The sequence below is a fragment of the Lathyrus oleraceus genome, chromosome 4 (genome assembly GCF_024323335.1).
Source record: "Lathyrus oleraceus cultivar Zhongwan6 chromosome 4, CAAS_Psat_ZW6_1.0, whole genome shotgun sequence".
NCBI lineage: Eukaryota > Viridiplantae > Streptophyta > Magnoliopsida > Fabales > Fabaceae > Lathyrus > Lathyrus oleraceus.
The window spans coordinates 18,058,839-18,064,225 of NC_066582.1; the positions used below are offsets into that span (position 1 = coordinate 18,058,839).

General features: G+C 40.3%; 1 non-coding gene across 1 annotated transcript; it reads right to left on the reverse strand.

Moving 5' to 3' along the window:
- Positions 1 to 508: 508 nt before the first annotated feature.
- LOC127077912 (small nucleolar RNA R71) lies at positions 509 to 615 on the reverse strand. Its single transcript, XR_007787674.1, has one exon. It is a non-coding gene; the product is annotated as a small nucleolar RNA R71 (small nucleolar RNA).
- Positions 616 to 5,387: the final 4,772 nt, after the last annotated feature.

Sequence of the window (5,387 nt, forward strand, 5' to 3'; positions counted from 1 at the left end):
CTACTTACGAATCAACGATATCGAACTATATCTCCGAGTCTTACGACGAATTCAGGAATATCGTGCTGCAAACAATCTCCCTCCTGTTGAACTTCCTGATTTCAAAAATATTTTCCCTTCGATACCCGAGATGGCAGAACCAGCTCGTGCTCTTCGAGATTACGCCGCTCCATCGCAAGATGAGCCGCATTCGAGTTTTGCTCCACCCGCAATCGAAGCAAACAACTTTGAACTTAAACCTTCACTGTTGCAGGCAGTGCAACAAAACCAATTCTCTGGAAATCCTACCGAGGATCCAAACCTTCATTTATCCGTATTTGTCCAATACGCTGATACTGTTAAAGCTAATGGTGTCACTTCAGAGGCAATTCGACTTCGTCTTTTTCCTTTCTCGTTAAGAGATAGCGCTAGAAGATGGCTTCAATCTCTTCCTTCCAACTCAGTCACCACATGGAACGAGTTGAAGAAAGTTTTTCTTGCCCGATATTTTCCGCCGAGCAAAACAGCTATGTTAAGAGCCCAGATAAATGGATTTAAACAGAAAGATAACGAGTCTCTCTTCGAAGCATGGGAAAGATACAAAGACATGATGAGACTTTGTCCACACCATGGTTTAGAGGACTGGTTAGTAATTCATACCTTCTATAATGGTCTCCTGTACAACACGAGGTTAACAATAGACGCCGCCGCAGGTGGTGCACTGATGAACAAACCTTATGCTGATGCTTACCAACTTATTGAAAGCATGGCTCAAAACCACTATCAGTGGGGAAGCGAACGAACAATGGTAGAAAAACCTCAAACGAAAACTGGCATGTACGAGATAAGTAACCTTGATCATGTTAATGCAAAAGTGGATGCTCTGGTCTAGAAAATTGAAAGTTTAAGTGTATCACCTCCAGCCACCGTGGTAGCCATAACTCAGAATTGCGAAGTCTGTGGAATCCAAGGTCACACTCCTGCAGATTGTCAACTCCTAACAGGAATCCAAGCGGAGCAAGTAAACTATGCTCAAGGAAGCCCCTACTCGCATACCTATAACTCAAATTGGAAGAATCATCCCAATTTTTCATATAAGAGTAATAATGCTTTATACGCACCTGGACAATCTCCGAATCAAGCCCCAGCTATACCTCCGGGATATCAGAAGTCGATCCCATCTACACCTAACAATAACGCCCCTAGGAAATCCAACTTGGAAATCATGATGGAAAACTTTATAGCTTCTCAACAGCAAACCAATAAATATTTCTTAAACCAGAATGTACACACTGGCGAACAAATTAAACAACTAGCAAGTAAAGTAGATGCCCTGGCCACCCATAACAAAATGCTGGAAACGCAAATATCACAAGTAGCTCAACAATAAGCACCTACTGCTCCCCCAACTGGTACATTTCCTGGCCAACCCCAACCTAACCCGAGAAGCCACGCTCATGCAATTATACTGAGAAGTGGAACGGAAGTGGAAGGACCGTCTGACCCAAGGATAGAAAACCAAAACTCTAAAAAGTCAACTGAGGAGGAAAGTGAACCTAAGGAAAAGGAAGAGAGTAATAAGGAAACCGTAGAAAAGAAGGAACCTTATGTACCTCCACCACCTTATAAACCACCTATCCCTTATCCTCAAAGGCTTATTAAAACCAAAGATGCGGGCCAATTCAAAAAATTTGTTGACCTACTAAAACAATTAAACGTCACAATTCCGTTTACAGAAGCTATTACGCAGATGCCCTCATATGCCAAGTTTTTAAAAGAAATTCTTTCTAATAAAAGGAAACTTGAAGATAGCGAAACCGTTACACTCACCGCTGAATGTAGCGCTATAATCCAGAATATGCCTCCTAAACTTAAAGACCCAGGTAGTTTCTCTATACCCTGTCACATAGGAAAATTTGTCATTGACAAAGCCTTATGCGATTTAGGAGCCGGTATTAGTGTTATGCCTTTATCCATATGCAAGAGACTTGAAATGGGAGAATTAAGACCAACTAAAATGTCTGTGCAACTAGCAGATCGTTCCGTTAAATATCCTGTAGGAATTCTTGAAAATGTTCCAGTGCGCATAGGTCAATTCTACATTCCAACTGATTTTATAATTATGGATATTAGAGAAGATGAAGTTACACCCATTATACTGGGAAGACCGTTCTTAGCAACGGCCGGTGCAATCATAGACGTGAAACGAGGACGACTCACTTTTGAAGTAGGAGAAGAGAAAATTGAGTTCATTCTTTCCCAATTTTTGAAAGCACCTGCAATAGAAGATACGTGTTACTTCATGGATATCATCGATGAATGCATAAAAGAAACGGAGTTAGAAAAAGACAAATCATCTGACTATCTTGTAGAAGACAAACTTAACCAATGTTTAGCAATAACACCGGACCCTACGCAATGCCTTAAGAAACCAACCCTAGACCTGAAAACACTTCCCAAAAATCTGAGATATGAATTCCTAGACTTAGAACTTGAACGACCAGTGATAGTTAATGCTGACCTAGGAAGACTCGAAACAGAAAAACTCCTGCATATCTTGAGAAAATATCCAACCGCACTAGGTTACAACATCACCGATCTTAAAGGAATAAGTCCTTCTATTTGTATGCACCGCATCATGCTAGAAGAAGACTGTAAAACTTCTAGGGAACACCAGAGGAGACTAAACCCGATCCTGAGTGAGGTAGTGAAGAAGGAAATAACCAAGTTATTAGAGGCAGGTATCATATATCCTATATCTGATAGCAAATGGGTTAGTCCTGTACACGTAGTACCAAAGAAAGGAGGTGTAACGGTCATTGAAAATGAAAAAGGAGAAACTATAACCAAACGAATCGAATCGGGATGGAGAATGTGCATTGACTATAGGAAACTAAACAAAGCAACCCGAAAAGATCATTTCCCTTTACCATTCATTGACCAGATGTTAGAACGATTAGCAAAACATTCTCATTTCTGCTATCTAGACGGTTACTCAGGTTTCTTTCAAATACCGATTCACCCTGATGACCAAGAAAAGACAACGTTCACGTGTCCTTTTGGTACCTTCGCTTATAGACGAATGCCGTTTGGCTTGTGTAATGCTCCTGCAACCTTCCAAAGGTGCATGATGGCAATATTCGCCGATTTTCTTGAAAACATCATGGAAGTATTTATGGATGACTTTTCCGTATGCGGACAAAGCTTTGAAGAATGCCTTGAAAACCTAGAAAGAGTTCTAGAGCGATGTGTAAAAGTAAACCTAGTACTTAATTGGGAAAAATGTCACTTTATGGTACAAGAAGGAATTGTTTTAGGACACATCATCTCGAACAGAGGAATTGAAGTAGACAAAGCCAAAATAGAGGTAATCGAAAATCTTCAACCCCCGAAAACTGTGAGAGAAGTACGAAGCTTCTTAGGACATGCCGGTTTTTACCGACGATTCATTAAAGACTTCTCTAAAATAACTAAACCTTTAACTGGGCTATTAATGAAAGATGCTGAATTCATATTCGATAATAGATGTTTAGAAGCATTTCAAACGCTTAAACAAGCACTGATCTCCGCGCCCATAATGCAGACACCAGATTGGAATGAACCATTCGAAATAATGTGTGATGCCAGTGATTACGCTGTAGGTGCTGTTTTAGGACAACGAAGGGATAAAAAGCTTCACGTTATATATTACGCAAGTAGAACTCTAGATGAAGCACAAATGAATTACGCCACAACCGAGAAAGAACTTCTAGCAGTAGTGTTTGCGCTAGATAAATTTCGTTCTTACTTGGTCGGAGCCAAAATAATCATCTACACTGACCACGCTGCTATCAAATACCTCTTAACAAAAAAGGGTGCTAAACCTAGACTCCTAAGGTGGATCCTGTTGCTACAAGAGTTCGATTTGGAAATCAAAGACAAGAAAGGAACTGAAAACGTAGTAGCAGATCACCTCTCGAGACTTGAGAACCTTGAACCGGAAAGAACATCAATTAACAATGATTTCTCGTACGATAAGCTTATAGCTACTTTGGAAGAAAATAACGCTGATAAACAGGTAGAAACCACCTTAGCTATATGTGTTACACCGTGGTACGCTGACCTCGTCAATTATTTAGCTGCCGGAATAGTTCCACCTACTTTATCCTACCAGCAGAAGAAACGATTCTTCTATGACATAAAACACTATTACTGGGATGACCCCTTACTTTTTAAAAGAGGCCCCGATGGTATTTTCCGTCGGTGTATACCCGAAGAAGAGGTAGAAAATATAATCCGACACTATCACTTCGCTCCTTATGGTGGACATGCAAGTACATCCAAGACCTGCTCTAAAATCCTACAAGCCGGTTTTTATTGGCCAAATATATGGAAGGATGTACATGCAGCTATTAAGAAATGTGACAGATGTCAACGCACAGGAAACATATCTAGACGTGACGAGATGCCACAAAAGGGCGTTTTGGAAGTAGAGATTTTCGACGTGTGGGGAATAGGATTCATGTGACCTTTTCCATCCTCTTTGGGTAACAAATACATACTCGTGGCAGTTGACTTCGTATCAAAATGGATTGAAGCTATAGCTTCTCCAACAAACGACACACGAGTAGTAACTAGACTCTTTAAGAATATAATATTTCCAAGGTTTGGTGTCCCAAGAATAGTAGTCAGTGATGATGGATCGCATTTCATATCCAAGGTACTCGAAAAACTACTACTTAAGTATGGCGTAAGACATAGAGTAGCGACACCTTACCACCCTCAAACCAGTGGGCAAGTGGAAGTGTCTAACAGAGAAATGAAACAGATACTAGAGAAAACAGTCGCCACTTCAAGGAAAGACTGGTCATTGAAATTACCAGAAGCTTTATGGGCTTACCGAACTGCTTACAAAACTCCCATAGGGACAACCCCATTTAAGCTCATTTATGGAAAATCCTGTCACCTCCCGGTAGAATTAGAACATAAAGCCTATTGGGCTATTAAAAATCTAAATTTAAACTATAAAGCCGCCGGCGAAAAGAGAATCCTTGATATAAGCGAATTAGAGGAACTCAGAAGAGACGCTTACGAAAATGCCAGAATCTACAAAGAAAGAACAAAACAATGGCATGACAAGCGCATATCAAGGAAAATCTTCAAACAAGGCGATACAGTCCTTTTATTTAACTCTAGGCTAAAGTTATTCCTGGGAAAACTACGATCTAGATGGTCAGGTCCTTTTCAAATCACCAATGTCTTTCCCAGTGGAGCAGTAGAAATTAAAGGCAAATCTATGGAACCATTTACCGTAAACGGGCAACGTCTAAAACATTATCACTATGCAGAAAACAATGAAGATTCGCAAGTCTTGCACTTAGACGAAATGCCTCCAGAACTTATAGATTATAATTGATAGTTTTTATGTC